The following is a 17213-nucleotide window of genomic DNA, read 5'->3' on the forward strand; positions in this document are numbered from 1 at the left end:
GGCGCCATTGCTCTCCTTCCTTTCCTCTGCACCATATCAGAAAGGAGAAGCACTTCTTCACCCGAAGGGGCAGGGGCCGTGGCCTTCAGCCCCGAGGCGCGCGAGAAAGGGAAGACCCGCGAGGGGAAGAAGGCTGGGGGGGCGGAGAGAAGGAGGGGAGGTGGCCCGGACAGGGTGTGGGAGGGGAGGGGAGCCGCACAGCGGCAGCCGCCGCCTCCTCCCCGCGCCCGCCTCAACTTTTTGTACAGCCCAGAGCAGTATCAGCCCCCAGACCCTCGGGTCCAACCACGGACTCCACGGGGGAGGACGCGCTGGGGAGTTAGGGGCCGGCTGCCCCAAGCAGCCCGCTCCTCGCCTCGCGGAAGGAAACTTAGCGGCGCGGCCAGCCCACAGCCATTTTCCCGGGGAACCCGGGGAAGCGGCCGAGGAGGCAGCTGCGGCGGCTGTTCCCGCAGTTTCTGCCGCTGCTCCACGACTTGCCCCTTCCCCTGCGCTCGCCGCCCCGCTTGCCAAGCATCCCCCCTCCCCACCTCCAAAGCTTCCAACTGCACCGGGACCCCAGGCAGCAGCACCAGCTGCTAGTGCCGCTTCTTCCATTCAGTATCCCCCGCTTCTCTTCTCCCCACCTACCAACTGAGGGTGAAGTGCGCGTTGTCAGCCCCCGAGTCCTCCGCCCCACTGACCCCCGTGGGCCCCAGTCCGGGCAGCACCACTCCCGGCCGCGGCGGCAGTTCCTGCGCCCGGTTCCCCACTCGCCTAATTTACTGCCACAATCCACCAAATAACAAGCTGTTGAGCAGACTCGCTTCTACACGAACTCCTATTGGCTGCTCATGACGCCGAAGAGTTTCGGATTGGAGCTCGCTACCTGCCGTCCTCATTGGATGTAGCTCTGAAACTTCACGGATTGGTGCGAAAAACAGCAGGTAGGACATCTGCCACTTATGATTGGCTGCCTCCGAAGACTAACGTTACTGGAGAATCAGATATTGAGTAAGCAAGTCCTGAAAAATGATTGGTAAAGACGACTCCGGATGTACTTAACTGAGCACTGATTGGTCAATTGAGGGGTCAGGAAGAGCAGTTCGGCACGAGGATTGGCGGTGGGGTGTCCCATGGAAACCGAACCCGGAGCTGTGGCCAGGACTTGCACGGGGGCGGGGCAGGGTCTTTCCAAAGCGCCTGCGCTGAACCAGTTTCTCGGCGCCATTTTGTCTGGGCAGCGGTGGCTGCAGGTCTACCGCATTTTATGTTTCTGGCGAGACGAGAGCGGAATCTTTATCCCGTGGATTCATTTAACTGCGGCAACCATCCACCGTTCCCTCCAGGACAGCACCCAGTGAAGATCGGAAGAGTAGCGATCTGTCAGAAAGGTCAGTTGGAAGCGGTAGTTGTCCGGTGGACTGGGGGATGGCGCAGCTCTAGCGGCACCGGCACCGGAAGTGAGGGGGCCGCTCGGCAGCCATAGCAGAGTAAGTTCTCCCTGCGGCTGGGTGGGAAGCTGGGGGCGGGCTGAGAGGGGGCGAGGCTTCTTCTCTCGCGACCCTAGAGAAAGAGGCGGAGGGGACGTGCACGTCTCTTTTCTCCGGGCTGATCCTTTGGACTCCTCTCGGGAGTGTGAGAGAGGTTCGGGATGCCGCTCCTCTCAGAGCAGTGCTTCCTCCCTTTAGAAGTGGATTTCGGCAGCTTGTCACGTTCTGCGACCAAGGCCACCGGCTGTGTGCTCCTCCTTAATTAAGACAGGGAGGGCAGGGTTCTGAGGCAAACCGGTCCTGCGTGGGGAGGGGTTTCCGCGTGCTGGTTACGCGTTTAAGCAGTGAGGAAAATGAAGGAAACGCTGGGCTTGGGGTGCTGAGGAATTCCCTAGCTAGCACAGACGCTGCCACTCTAGCCTTAGACAAGTAGCTGTGCCACGCTGCACGAGGCTTAGGCTGCTTTTTGAAAGGAGCGAGCAGTGGTTTTGCAGGGACGGAAAACACCTTAGATAAAAATACAAGGACCTCCCCGATAGGATTTTGTTCAGGGTAGCCATTGATCTAGTTCCATTAGCACGATCTTGTGTTCTGTTAAAGAAAACAAAACCACATTTGAAATGGTGGAAATAGAGTATTGATTGGCAAGTTGTTTTAAAGAATGAAATAATTTTAAAAATGTAAAATATCGACGGTAATCCACGTTGACTAAACTTACTCGTTAAGAGGACATGTTAACTAAGGCTGCATCGATTTTTCATTCGTAACAGTGATTTTTTTCAGAATTGTTAAGAAAATGAAATGCATGTTAGTATTTCTGCTGAGTGACCTAGTCACACTGATCTGAATAGCTGCTTAAAATTATCCTCATAATACTTCTGTTTTGAATCCTATTGCTGTATTGGTGGGGCTCCAGACAAGAAAATGATCGAGTGATTTAATGATTTGTTGGGGTTTTTTTGTCAGTTGGTCTGAAGAAAAGGACAGGTAAGTGACAAACATCCGGAAGTATTACTGAGGTGAGTTCTAATGTCTGTAAAAATCTTTAGAATTAGGGAGACCAGTAAGTAGAGCCATAAATAGCAAGATGGAAGAATGGTAGTTGAAAAGTCTTTGTTTGGTCAAGGGTTCAGATGAGTCTGTGATTAGCTTCCTGATATGATACTTTAGAATGAAGTCTCAAAATTAGGACATACTTACGAATTTGTTTACCCATTCATGCTAGTCCCATTTCTAGATTTTTAAGTACTTAATATTTTTATCAAGGAATAATTGGACATTTTCATGATTTTTTACTCAATATTTAGAAATTTGGCATGTAGAAAAGATATTTCAGTAAGAGTTTAGAAGTTAAGCAATTTTTTTTCTTAAGGAAATTATAGGACATGTAAATACTACTTAACTTCCTGGGTCGGAGTGGGTGGGTAATCACCTATAATTCCACTACCCGACTTAAAACGGTTATTATCTGATCCAAATAATGTATGTCAGTGGGCATTTGGAAATTACCAAAAAGCCAAAAGAAGAAAACAAAATCTCTTGTATCACCGCCACCAAAAGGTGATTGCAGTTTGTACTGTACCTATGTTATTCAGAGGGGTTTCTCTTTTGCTGGTTTTGTTTTACAAAATAGAGATCATTCTAGTCATGCTCATTTTGTCACTCAGGTTTTTTTCCTTTTTGGAAAATATTGGGAACATGCTGCACGTTTTTCATGGCTGCATAGTGTCCTGTAGGATAGATGTACTGTATTTTATGTACCAGATCTCTTAATTTTTATAATGGCAGTAATATGTCTGAATATCCTTGTGCATGTTTTACGAAAGATTTTCTCTGAGAACTGACATCTATGCCTAAAATTTCTAGGCATCTTGATATTCCCTCACATGCCTGATTATTTCTCTAGAATAAATTTCTGTAAGTGGAAATACAAGGCCAAAGAGATTATACGATGCTTCATCAGAAAGCTTTTGCTCTTACTTTTTTTGTTATCCTTCTTCCTTTTATTACTCTCCTCCCCCCCAATCTCCATTTTAAAATTTTAATTTAGCTTTATTTTTGAGCTTTTTCTCCTGGGTCTCTGTTTATTCAGGTAAAATTATCAGTCTTTCAAGTCACACATATAGTAAAATAAACTTGAGAATTTTTTGGACCTTAAGAGTAATTTCTTAAAATTAATTTATTTTTTGCTCTAGAATAGTTAGGTGTTTGTACAGTGAAACATTTTGCTATGCAGAAGTGACACTTAGAGGATACTAAAAACAAGTTGTTTTTTATGGTAGAGTTAGTTGAGTTTAACTGTTGTTTCCTTGTAGCCTGGCTTAAAGTTTTCCATCTTTCTGTGCATTTTCAAGGTGCTTTTGTACTGTCATAGGACCCTTTACATGTCTCTCTCATCACATTTACTCTGCATTTGTTTGGCTCTTCCCCAGTTTGAGACTTTACTCCCAGAGGGTAGCAATTGCTGTTTTAATCACTCTTAGGTTTCCTTACCTGATACATGGTATGTGCTCTGTCACTGTTTCTTATGAATCGTTATGTACTTTCATATACAAAATATGTGAAGTAAGCTAACTTATGTTTTCTTTAACAGCAGTTCTCTTCTGAAAATTCATGATATTCCACAAGTGCTGTCTTAACTTTTTTTTTTTTTTTGGCTGCATTGGGTCTTCGTTGCTGCACGCAGGCTTTCTCTAGTTGCGGCGAGCAGGGGCGACTCTTCACTGCAGTGCGCGGGCTTCTCTTGTTGCGGAGCGTGGGCTCTAGGCTCAAGGGCTTCAGTAGTGGTAGCACGAGGGCTCCAGAGCACAGGCTCAGTAGTTGTGGAACACGGGCTCAGTTGCTCCACAGCATGTGGGATCCCCCCAGACCAGGGATTGAACCCGTGTCCCCTGCCTTGGCAGGCAGACTCTTCAACAACTGCGCCACCAGGGAAGTCCCAGAACTGACTTGATTTCTAATTGCTAATAATAATGTAGGTTTAGAGAACTCATTGAGAATAGTTATTCTTGACTTTTATTCCTCAATTCCTTTTTTTTTTTTTTAAGATTTTATGATACCTTAGCGGAAGGCAACTATAGATGAATATTAATTGAACACTCAAATCATCTCTTAGGAATAAATGAATGAAAATTAATTTTGATAAAATTGATTTTTGTAACCTATTTTAACGAGCCCAAACTAGTAGAATAATGTTTCTACAAAATCAAAATGGTCAAATTTTTAATAACGTTTTTATGAAAAAATGCTATTTTGAAAGCAGAATGTTTTATTTATTTGGTCAAGAATTCAAATGAGGGCATGAAATTAGCTTCCTGTCATGGTATCTTAGACTGAAATCTCAAAATTAGAACATCCCTATGAATTTTTTTTTACCCATTCATATGGTTCCCATTTCTGGATTTTTAATCACAGAACACTGTGAACATTTTCATGATTTTTTTTTTTCTTTAACCCATGGTAAAATACTTGACATAAAGATCTCATCAGGAAAAGTGTTTAGAAGTGAAGCAAAACAGTCTGTTCTGAGTGTGTGGGCTATATAACATACTGAAAACTTTAAAAAGTCTTTGTCTTCTAGAGGAAGCCTCGCTTTGTGGAATAATGAAGGAAAGTGTTCGAGTTTTTAAATGACTTGGATCTGCTCTCTGTTGAAATTGTATTTCTGGTATGCAGTTTTACTTAACTATTCTCTAGTAATCGAGATTGGCCATGTTGCCTTTACATGTATATCTCTTTTTAAAAATGATAGAATTTGTTCCACTGTACAGTTATTTCTGTAACTGTCTGTGTATGTTGAAAAGCAGAACAGATTGTTGTGTTGAATGTAGCTGCTTTCCTAATGGTTTTGTTATTTTTTGGAAAGTTACTAAATTTGCTTATTTGCAACCAAAGCAACCTTTGTAATCTCTGTATGGTCTTTTGCCCTAGTAGATGTCACTGCTTATTTTATGGCCACATGGAGTCATAGATAACTGGTTTTCCTTCATATATAATGCAAACAAGAGCATTATTTTAGGATTTGGTAGATTACCTAGTGGCATTCCTACTAGGATCTGTCCTCAGAAGCTTACTGTCAAAAAAAAAGAAAACCATAATTAAACATGTGGGTGTTAATATAGTTATTTCAAAAGATTCCATCAGTTTAGATTGGTTTAACTTTTTAAAGATGTAAATCATGGCACACGAGAAAAATAGATTTGTCAAAGTTCAGTGTACAATTGGATCTAATTGTTTTAAAAAACAAATTGTTTTATAATACAGAACAGAAAGAAATTTATTTAGCCATCATTAAAGACTTTTCAAAGTTAATGATATGTAATATGTAAAATTAGAAGAAAGGAAGTCATTCTAAGTGGATGTAGCTTGTGAGCAAGGATGCAGTTATTTGGGTTGGCCAAAAAGTTTGTTCGGTTAGTGAATACATTATTCAATAAAATTCTTGGTGAAAATGAAAAATGTGTCTTCTATAGTTACTTAAAACTGAAGGAACTTCTTGGCCAACCCAATATATAAGAAAAGCTATGTTTGGGACAGTAAGTAAACCAGTTTGGAGAAGATGACTGATTAAAGATTACATTGGGAAAGCTGTGTGAAGCCAGCTTGTCAAGGTTTCTAGAATTAGCTGCACATCAGAATTATGTAGAGTGCGTGTCTTTTATAGGTTTGGGAACTTCCAGAGGGCCTTGAAAGCTGGGATATGAGCAGAAAATGAAGGTTATTTTTTGTTTTGTTTTCAAATTTTACAAATCAAAATGGAATTAAACAAACACAAATTAATCCCACCCTACCATTGGATTTTTAAAATTTTCTTTTTCCTTGTCTGTATGCATATTCTTTCTTTAGTCTCAGAGAAATTTTTATTTTTCTTTGTTACTTAACGTTGTAATAGGCATTCAATGTGACTGCATGGTCTCCACAGTAATTTTTTTTTTTAATTTATTTATTTTAGGCTGCATTCGGTCTTCATTGCTGTACGCGGGCTCTCTAGTTGCGGCGAGCGGGGGCTACTCTGTGTTGTGGTGCACGGGCTTCTCATTGCAGTGGCTTTTCTTGTTGCGGAGCATGGGCTCTAGGCACGTGGGCTTCAGTAGTTGTGGCTCGCGGGCTCTAGAGCGCAGGCTCCGCAGTTGTGGCGCACAGGCTTAGTTGCTCCACGGCATGTGGGATCTTCCCAGCCCAGAGCTTGAACCCATGTCCCCTGCATCAGCAGGTGGATTCTTAACCACTGTGCCACCAGGGAAGTCCTCCACGGTAATTTTAATGTCAGAAAATATTCCATCAAACTCTGTTATCTCTGACTTTATTTTCCTATTGCTGGACCATTTAGGTTTCTTTCTAGTTCTTAAATATTGTGCTGTAATTATCATCTATGTACATACAGTATTTTCTGTTTTTTTGCACGGTTATTTTAGGATTGATTTAAAAGGTCATTGTATGAACATTTTTATGACTCTGAAATGTTGCCATGTTGTTTTCCAAAAGAGTTATAATTTACACTACCTTCCCTGTGAGTTTAGTTACCAACATTGCGTAGCCTGTAATTATAACTTTTGCTAAGTTACTAGGTACAAAATATGTTGAGCTCTCTTTTTCTCTGTAATATTTTTGTTAACTTGTGAAGTGGGACCTCTTTCCATAATTTCAGTTACTGATTCTTAGTAGTAGACAAGTTGTCTATTCAAGACTTTTGTCCATTTATATATTACAGTTTTGATATTCCTTAATTTTTTGAGCTTATTATATAATATTTAGTAGTAATTTGCTACAGATATTTTTCCATAAAGACTTCCCTTTTGATTTTCGTTATTTGTGTTGAGGGTTTTTGAATAGACAAAATGTATTCCTGAATGATTACTTGGAAATAGTGTCCAATATGACTGAAGAAATGACACAGGAATTGGAGGTGGGGAGACAATTAAGATACTCTTGCAGTGGTGTCAGCATGAGGTGAAACTAGAGTGAGTAGGGCCTGGAGGGAGGGTAAGGAAGGATAGGTGAGCAAGAGACTGTGAGAAAAAAAGAGTTGATAGCATTTGATTTCTAATTGATTATAGAGGTAAAGAAGAAAGAAAACTCAAGATTTTAAGAAATGGGAAGTAGATTGTGCCATTAATCAATTTGGAAAGTCAGGAAAGGCTACTGGTTGGTAAGGAAAGTGAAATCAGTTTTAAACATGCTAGTTAGAGCTTGAAATGTCCGGTAAGCATCTGTTCTTTTGTGAAAATGCCTATAAGGTCCCTGATTGGGTTAAGGCATATGCTGGACTGTATACTGTTTTCTGTATTCCAACTTTTGTGGCTGCGCGGCATGGCACGTGGGATCTTAGTTCCCCGACCAGGGATCGAACCCAGGCCCTTGGCAGTGAAAGCGTGGAGTACTAACCACTGGACTGCCAGGGAATTCCCTGTATTCTGACTTTTAATTCCATTCTTCCATTAGACTTTTTGGGGCTTTTATTAGGGCTTTCTTATTTCTGGTTTTAACTTGAAAAGTTAAAGTGGATTATTAAGTAAAATAAATGCAGGAAAACCAGATGATTCCTGAACTAAGTTAAAGAAAGGTTAGTTTTTCATTCTTTTTTTCTTCCAGTTTTATTGAGGTATTAACATATAGTAGTGTATAAGTTTGTGTACAGCGTAGTGATTTGACTTAACATCATGAAATGATGACTACAGTTTAGTGAATATCCAGGGAATTATTCAGGGATAGCAAAGAAGATACTTAAGCTTTAGAATGTGTGGGTGTGGCCAGGCTTTTTGTGGGGATGGGTGGTTTAGGGCCAATTTAATCTCTGCCTCATCTGTAAAATAGGGATAGTAATAGAACTGACCTGGTTAGGATTAGTATTAAATGAATTAATATATGTAAAGTGCTTAGAATGATTCCAGATATTATGTGGTGGTGTTAGTATGCATCGTGCTGTTTCATAATGTCTGTCATTCAAGAGTTTTAAAGAAATGTTATATTTATATACAGAAATAAAGCACCTAGACTCTTTGCCTCTCCCTTCCTGAAGGTCATATTGACCTCTCTCCAAACTTATTTCATACTTCTTCTCTTCAGGTATTACTTGCTGCAGTCACACTAAAACTATCATGGCTCCACCGCACAAGCTCTGTATTTTCCCAGTTCTTTGTTTTTATTCATATTTTTCCCACCATCTGGATCGTTGCCCTATTGCCACATATTCAAAAGCTGCTTTTTAAGTGATGCTTTCCTTGATACCTCTGCAACTATAGGTAATCTGTCCGTATGAATTTCATGTATTTCCTTTTATGTGATTTCTACCACTTTCTGTATTGCATTTTAGCTTTTTGTCCACTAATATGTCCTTCACTAAGTTATGACATCTTACAGACAGAGAACTGCACCTTATTCACTTTTGTAGGTTTAGAACCTATCACAGGTCTTGGCACTTAGTACGCACTCATTTGTGGAGTGACAGTTTATAAAAGGTATAGCAAGCTAAAAGGTGACATTTAATGGACAAATGCATGCCAGTGAAAATGTGCTTTGTCAGTTTTTGTACAAGAGGAACATCTTGCCTGATGAGTTGCTTAAAATGAGATCGCTTGAGGTTTAGGAATTGGGTCAGATTCCAGAATGTGTAGTGGAGGTAGATCACTCTGGGGACTATCCACAGGTCAGGAATTTTCATTAGAATGATTTCCTATTGTTTTATAAAGGCTAGTATGTCTAATTAACCACCAGAGGGATTTTTCTTCTGACAGCTGATTTTTCACGGATCTGCGCGCCCACCAATCTTCTCATCCTCAGTGGTTCAAATTTGTGAAAAGTTGGGCCAGTACTAAGGGTACATCTGCCAATAACAGAATCTACAAACCACGTGGCTCGATTGGTTATTGAACCCATAATCTCACTCTGTACGTACATTTTTCTTTTCACAATACCGTAATGCCTCTAGGCATGAAAATAGGAGTAGGCTGAAAATAGGAACTGGGTGAGACATTTCATAAGGACACTTACTTGATCTTTAGTTACTGTAGGATTGACGGGGTCTGTGCCTCTAGATTTAGAAGAAATGGAAATGTTGGGAAGTGGGGAGATAAGTTAAAAAATCAGGCCCATAGTAGGCATTTTTAGAGCTAAAGCAGCATTATGTACTCTTAGCTTGAAAATTCTCAGAATTTTTACAATAGTTCAATGGGATGTTGATTTGAGTAAGTATCCTACCGTAGAAACACTGGATTTGAAGACCAGGTGTTCTGTGTTCTGATCATAAGCCTGTTCTCATTGGTTGGGATACATTACTCTACATGAGTGTTTGCTTTTAAAGTATAAGGGACATGGGGCTAGGTATTTACAGCTCTTAATACTTAACGGTTCTAATCCAGCACCATATTTTTCTAATAAGAATTCCTAAGCACATTTCTAATATTTATGTATCCCTGAAAGGTTAAATGATACTTCTGAAAATGAGAAGTATCAGACACTGACTTGATAATTTTAGCACTTAAGGAAGTTGCTGCTGTTATCAAATTGACAGAAGCTTTAACGTCCTTACCTACCTCACTGTTTTATATAACAAGTGTTCTAGTAAAACAGATATTTGAAATAATAGCTAAGGAAGGCCGTGGATTAATTTCTTTATAGTGAAGTTTCTATTCTGTGTATGTGTGTATTGCTCATACACACCACAGATGAAAGTACAGTGCCCTCCAGTATTTTGTCCTGTAGTTCACTTTTTTAAAAAAATCTGTTGTGACCCACGAATTGATTTTATGACTTACTGTGGGTCTGAACCTGCTTTTGAGGGGTAGGAAAATGGACTAGATAACAGTGCTTTACATTTGTTTGGTAGTTTTTAACATTCCCTGGGCACTTTGATATACTGCTGTACCCTTAAGTGTGATAGCTTAAAAGCGAAGATACAAACTGTTACCTGAAAATGCTTCTAGTTGTTTCAACAACAGTTCAATTGGGGCTGGGGGTGGCAGCTGGAAGGAGTCATGGGGGAGGGATTCTTTTTTCCTTAGTATGTTTGCTAGTGTGTTATTGACTCTGCTAATCCTAACAGCCCATTTAAGGGTGTATATTTATATTTGTATTTATTTGTAGTTAGGATACTGTATTTATACTCAAATCCTTCGGCAAGCGTAGACCAAAGATTTTCCCCAAGTAGGTTCTCTCAAACGAAACCAGAAATCTTTGTTTTGTTTTGTTTTGTTTTGAATCTTTGTGTTTCTTAGTTTTTATATACAGTCACAAAACTCCTTTCAGTGTTTGTATAATTTTGGTGGCTTAGATCTTGGTCTGACAGGGTAGGGAGAGGGATTCTCACATGAAGTACCATAACAAAAAAAAAAAGCCATCTTCCTGTTTCTTATTCCTCTGTGTATCATGTGATATACTGTCTTTTTAAGGCCTTTAAATTGCCAAGGGAAGCTTGGTAACCAAGGCAAGTTTTTGCTGTTTTCTTCTCAAATTTGTAGTTCTGCATTTTATTACACAGTCACGAAGAACTTAGTCTGTTACCAGTAAATACTTAAGCCGCAAGACTTGCTTCTCCATCCTGCCAAGTACTTCCTGTTTTGTCAGATTTCCATGTAGGGAAAAGAATGGATTTAGAGTAGACAAGCTTGAGTTTCATGTTTAAAGCATCTCTTCTGAAATACTTTTTGGAAGCTGTCCAAATATCTAGATTGAGGGATGGGGGTGGCACGTCATGTCTTCACATGAAGTCATCTGTCAGAAAGTTTCATTTGGCTTCATATCATGAAAGCCAGGGTTGCCGACAAGGAAGGAAAAACATAGTTGTCAGAAATAATTACTAATGTATGACTTGCCAACATTGGTAGCTTGCCTTTTAGACTTTCCCTGTCAAACGTGTTTCAGTTTGTGAATGAATCATTGTATTGCCTCTGAAGGAAGTGTTGTTTTCTGTGTTCACTTCTAGTAGACCTTTCCTCTAGAAATACGTAAGAACTGCATTCAGCCACATTTACTCCATTTTCAGTAGGGACAGGTGAAAGGTCAAATGGTGATTAGAGTAGAAATGGGCTGCCTTGTGAATATTGAATATCTTTGGGGGAAAGTTTGCAGTAAAATGATGTTACTCTTTTGTTAGTAAAATAGTGAGTAAATACAACATTTATCTAAAAAATGAATTATCTGTCTCTTATTTTTATCCTATGAAATGAACTTCGAATTAGGTGTTAGTAGAACATGTCAGTAGAAGATACTTTCAGTGTAAACCTGAATCCCTTGATACTGCTGGTAAGGGAATCTTGTGTTAAGGTTCTTTTGCAGTGGCAGAACTGAGCCCTTAATATAAAATTTTCTTTGGCCATATTGACCTGGCCTGTCTTAAGTCGGAGCTATTTTTCTCTCTCTTGACCTGTCAGTAAAATATAAAAGATGCTTTTTAATCTTTGAATTCATATGCATTTTCTTCTTTATCAGCTCCCTGGCTCTTTGTCCACTCTCATGTTGGAAATGGTGAGAGAACTGATGCTGAATCATAAGGTATTAGAAACCATCTATTATAAAGTTTCTATCAGATACTTCTCTTTTTATCATCTAGTTATGTGCTTCTGTTTCTGAGACATGTATTTCTTTAAAAATCCAATGGAAAAAAGTTTTCCCAAGTACCCATCATGCCCTACAGCTTCATCCTCCGTTTTGCTATATATCAGAAACCTCTTTTCTTGAAACCCTTTAATAACCATTCTGTTGCTGTATTCTCATTTTAATAAGCTGTGTCCAAATCAGTGATTCTCAAATTTTAGTGTATTCATAAGCATTACATCAGTTGTTTGTTCAAAATACAGATTCCTGGGCCTCGCTTCAGATCTGGTGAATTCAAATCCATGGAGAATTCTTATGCGGGTGGTCTCTGAACAAGATGGAGAAACAGTTATCAACTTACGTGCACGCCCATCTAAATTCTGTTCTTCATATTCTTACATGGATTAGTTTTTTTACTTTGTTTCAATTATTGACATCTCAGATTTTTTCCTATTATTGTCATCCTTAGTTTTTCATCCAGTTCACTGAATTGGAGAGCTAATGCACCAGATATCCAGGGAACTGTCCAAAATTCCTTGTCAGGATTTATCTCCTCCCCTGCTCCCCCCTTCTCAGAGTACACATTTGTGGTCAGTATATACATACAGGCTATGTATACTTAATAATACATGAACATGTATTTCTTTTTTTTTAATGGATATGAAATATAGTTTTTTTTTAATTTTTATTATTTCGGTTGTGCCAGGTCTTAGTTGCGGCCAGCAGGCCCCTTAGTTGTGGCATGTGAACTCTCAGTTGCAGCATGCATGTGGGATCTAGTTCCCTGACCAGGGATCAAACCCACATCCCCTGCATTGAAAGGCAGATTCTTAACCACTGTGCCACCAGGGAAGTCCCCATGTATTTCTAATATACTTTCCTAGTGATTTTTAAATGTGTCTGTTTTTCCCACTGGGGAAAGAATGGCATATTATTTAACTTTTTTTTTTAATCTTTCCTGGCAGTATGATCCATTGTAGACATCTAAATTTTTGCATTGAATCTTTACTATCACTTGGTTGCTGCTGACTCTTAAACCAATCGGTCTACGAAAGGTAGGTTATCATCTTTATATGTCAGATTCTACCATATTATATCAGTCTTGAAGCCTATTGGCTTTTCCTAAAAAAATTTAAAAGTTTTAATAATAAATCCCATCTGGATCATATAGTTCAACTTATTTAAATGACTTTTTCCTAAAATTCCACTTCATGGTTCCACATAGTAAAAATCAAATTCCAAATCATACACTTCAAACACAGACTCAAGGTGTGTGAGTACCCTTGCTCTTCAACATCTTTATAATTACACTAGCATTTACTCTTTGAAAGAATTAATATTTATTGGCTGGAAGGATATACATAATCTGGTGATTACCTCTTGCAGGGTTAGGATGGTTAAAGAAGGAACATTAGTTTTATTTGTAATATGAATTATCTGAGTCTTTTGCCCATTTTAAATATTGGGTTGTTGAATTTTGAGAGTTCTTTATACATTCTGGACAAATATCCTTTGTCAAATATGTGATTTGCAAATATTTTGTCTAGAGTTTTTTTTCATTCTCTTAAAGGAGAGCAGAAGCTTTTAATTTTGGTGAAATTCACTGTCAGTTTTTTTCATTTATGTATCATGCTCTTTTTTAAACCAGGGTCACAGAGGTTTTCTGTTTTCATCCAGAAGTTTTAGACTTTGAGGTACATTTTTCTTTTGTTTTTTTTTTTGGCGGTACGCAGGCGTCTCACTGCTGTGGCCTCTCCCGTTGCGGAGCACAGGCTCCGGGCGCGCAGGCTCAGCGGCCATGGCTCACGGGCCCAGCCGTTCCATGGCATGTGGGATCTTTCTGGACCAGGGCACGAACCCGTGTCCCCTGCATCGGCAGGCAGACTCTCAACCACTGTGCCACCAGGGAAGCCCTGAGGTACATTTTGACTTATCACTTTGAGTTCATTTTTGTATATGGTACAAGGTATGGTTTGGTGTTTGGTGTCCAGTTGTTCAAGCACCATTTGTGGAAAAACACTATCTTTGTGCATTGATTTGCCTTTGCACCTTTGTCAATTAACCATATATTTCTATTTCTAGACTCTATTCTTTTCCATTAATATTACATTAATTTTATAGTAAGTCTTGAAATCAGATGCCATAGGCCTTGTAACTTTTTTTCTCTTTTGAATTGTTTTGGCTATTCTAATTCCTTTTCCCAAAAAATTTTAGAAATAGCTTTTTGATTTCTTTCCACAAACACACCCCTCCCCCCCCAAAAAAAAAACCCTCTTGCAAATTTGATTGGGTTTTACATTGAATCTATAAATCAGTTTAAGGAGAACTGACAATACTGAGTCTTCTGATCAGTTTGTTTATATAGTTCACTTTCTCACCAACATTTTATAATTTTCAACACAAAATCTTGTACAAATTTAAATTTATATCTAAGTATTCCTGTTTTTGATGTCATTTTAAAAGTGGTACATAATCCTCATTTTATAGACGAGGGAATAAGTAACTTGCCCAAGGTGACACAATTATTAAGTGACAAAGCCAGTATGAAACCTACGTTAGCTTATAAACCACTATCCTGGTTTTAATTATGATGCTGGTTTTCTTATTCTGAAATTGTGGTTACAATGGTGACAGAGAAGAAGCCCCCAACTTTTTTTAACAAGAAAAATCCCATTATCATGATGGTATGAAAGAATTGATTCCCCCAAAGTTTATGTTTCCTGAGCTTAGGTTTTCCAGATCTGTTCAAATCGTTTTAAACCACGTTTGTCTTAATTTAGAAGCCTCTGATCAATACAGTAGTGAACCAGTGTTTTTAAATATATTGAATATCTCGCCCTGTAGTTAACTAGTATGAGTTATTTTAGTTTTAAAAATACATACCTTTAGCATTTGATTCATACTGTGTGCTCACTAGTAGAGATACAAAGGTGATTTCTTGAACAACTCCCAAGGGAGGGTGGGGGAGGAATACATTTATATAATTATAGTAAATTTTACTATAGTAAACACTGTAATAGATATATACACATGGTCAATGGTGGAACAAAAGCTTCTACTTGGTTGGGGTTAAGAGTAGGCTGCACTCTTATTTCATATTTCGAAGTTCCTTTTAAAAAAAATAGTTTGAAAACTATTAAGAGGGAAACGTGTAAAGGGCTTTGAGAGGGAGAAATCTGTCAATCATTTCAGAAGGCTTGCTTTTGTAGGTGGTGGGAGTCCTTCAGAAAGACCAGTTAAGAGATAGCCTAGGCACAGTAAATACAATATGGATGTGGTAGAGCGCAGGAAAGTAAAAGGTTCCGCCTGGATTTCATTTCCAAGGTGAGGAACAGCATTAGAATTGTTTTACATTAGGACTTCATTGGACTTCATTTTTTTCATTTGTGGATTTCTTCTGATTTCTTAGTAGCATTTTGATAGATTTTTTAATGAGATATTAATTTGTAATCTTAATTTGCTTTTCAAATCTTAATTTGAAGAGTATTTTAATGTTTCAATCAGTTAAACATATTGAGGACCTACAACTTTATTTTTCTCATTTATTTTTCAGGTTCCTTTGAGAATGACAGAAATGAAAGCAAAGGGATAGTCTTATCAGATAAGTGCTTTTTTATCTGAATGTATTCGGTTTCTTCCATAAGATGGCTTTAGTAGCGCTTAGTTGTCTTTAACTTCATTCGAAACAATTTTGTTAGATTGTATTGCGATAGCTGTTACATCAGGGTACTTTTTTTAAAAAGCATCAAAATTGGTGAATTTTTGTGTAGCCATTTTAATATTGAAGATGGAAGGAAAAAAACAGCAGCATATTATGCTTTATTCAAGAAAGGTTAAAACACAACTGAAAAGGCAAAACATTCGTGCAGTGTATGGAAAAGGTGCCGTGACTGAACGTGTCAAAAGTGGTTTGCAAAGTTTTGTGGTAGAGATTTCTGACTGGACGATGCTCCATGGTCGGGGAGACCAGTTCAAGTTGATAGCAATCAGATCGAGACGTAAATTTCAGAACAATCAACGTTATACCACGCAGGAGATAAGCCGACATACTCAAAATCTCCACATCAGGTGTTGAAAATCATTTGCACCAGCTTGGTTATGTTCATCGCTTTGATGTTTGGGTTCCACGTTAAGCGAAAGAAACCTTGACCATATTTCTGCACTGCGATTCTCTACTTACGTAACGAAAACATTACGTTTTTAAAAACAAATTGTGATGGGCAATGAAAATTGGATACTGTACAATAATGTGGAATAGAAGAGATGTTATGGAAGAACCCGAATGAACTTTTTTAGCCAACCCAATATTATCTGTAATCTCTAAACCAAAACTTTATTCTTTAAAACGTTTGTAATTTTCTTTCCTAGGTACCAGTATCGAGGTTTACAGTAATAAGGTATTCAGTCTTTGCTGAAAATAAATGTTATCTTGTCAAAGTAAAATGTGCCAGCCATTTTTTCCCCCCAGAGGCTAATCATGCCTCAGTGGTGCAGTTACGAAGTGCCCCTACAGCTGAACCTAGATTATTTATTAATCCTTTGTATAGTTTTATGAAAATCAATTGCTTTTCTTTTCTAATAGCTGAGAAGCTTAGTTTTAGATTTATCTGATACATGTTTTTGAGGTGGCTTAGCTGCTCAGATTTAAGTTTCTTTAGAATCATTGTCTGTTCTTTTAAAGAGGATTATTAGCTGTTCCAATGTGAATTTAAGAACAGGTACTCACCGTACAATGAAAATAGAAGATTCATGTGCCATTCATACTTTGGAAGTTGGAAAAGTATAGAATGGTCAGACTGGCTTAGGGATACTCAACTTATTATCCATCTAGCTTAAGTTGTTTAGGTGTCTGCCGAAGGCCACTGGTGTCATTCTGAGTTAAATATATGAGTTGTAAGATGTAGCAGGTAATTTTACATAAAAGCAGCCATGGTAATGAGATACTGCTCTTGAGTTGTTTGTATAGTAGTTAAGTATTCTGGTATAATGATTTGCTGTTTAAACTAGACAGATGCTCAAAGTCCGGCAACACCCTGCTGCTAAACTCAGTGACCTCAGGAAAGCATGACAGTTGAATGGAGTGATACTGGCATGAGGCCAATAAAGGGTGTGTCTCTGCCTGGCACGCTTGGCCTGAGTTCAGACTGTTTCTTCCAATACTCATTTTTCCACTCAGTATCAGTTCTGTTTCCACATGTATTCTAATTTATT

At 38.8% G+C, this 17213-nt stretch overlaps 1 protein-coding gene and 1 long non-coding RNA gene across 3 annotated transcripts in view; one reads left to right on the top strand and one right to left on the bottom strand.

Moving 5' to 3' along the window:
- Positions 1–807, bottom strand: part of ARID4A (AT-rich interaction domain 4A) — a 59289-nt gene extending 58482 nt beyond the window's left edge. The window contains exon 1 of the mRNA XM_024731452.1: positions 631–807. The gene's annotated coding sequence lies outside the window, so the exon portion shown is untranslated. The remainder of the gene's footprint in view (positions 1–630) is intronic.
- A 396-nt stretch (positions 808–1203) lies between these two features.
- On the top strand, positions 1204–16445 carry LOC112390512 (uncharacterized). Of its 2 annotated transcripts, XR_003001288.1 has the most exons (4): positions 1204–1472; positions 9206–11960; positions 12968–13057; positions 15556–16445. It is a non-coding gene; the product is annotated as an uncharacterized LOC112390512 (long non-coding RNA). The 2 variants fall into 2 exon arrangements; XR_003001287.1 differs by lacking the exon at positions 1204–1472 and having other exon boundaries at positions 6598–11960.
- Positions 16446–17213: the final 768 nt, after the last annotated feature.

The sequence above is a fragment of the Neophocaena asiaeorientalis genome, unplaced genomic scaffold (genome assembly GCF_003031525.2).
Source record: "Neophocaena asiaeorientalis asiaeorientalis breed wild unplaced genomic scaffold, Neophocaena_asiaeorientalis_V1.1 scaffold603, whole genome shotgun sequence".
NCBI classification, from domain to species: Eukaryota; Metazoa; Chordata; class Mammalia; order Artiodactyla; family Phocoenidae; genus Neophocaena; species Neophocaena asiaeorientalis.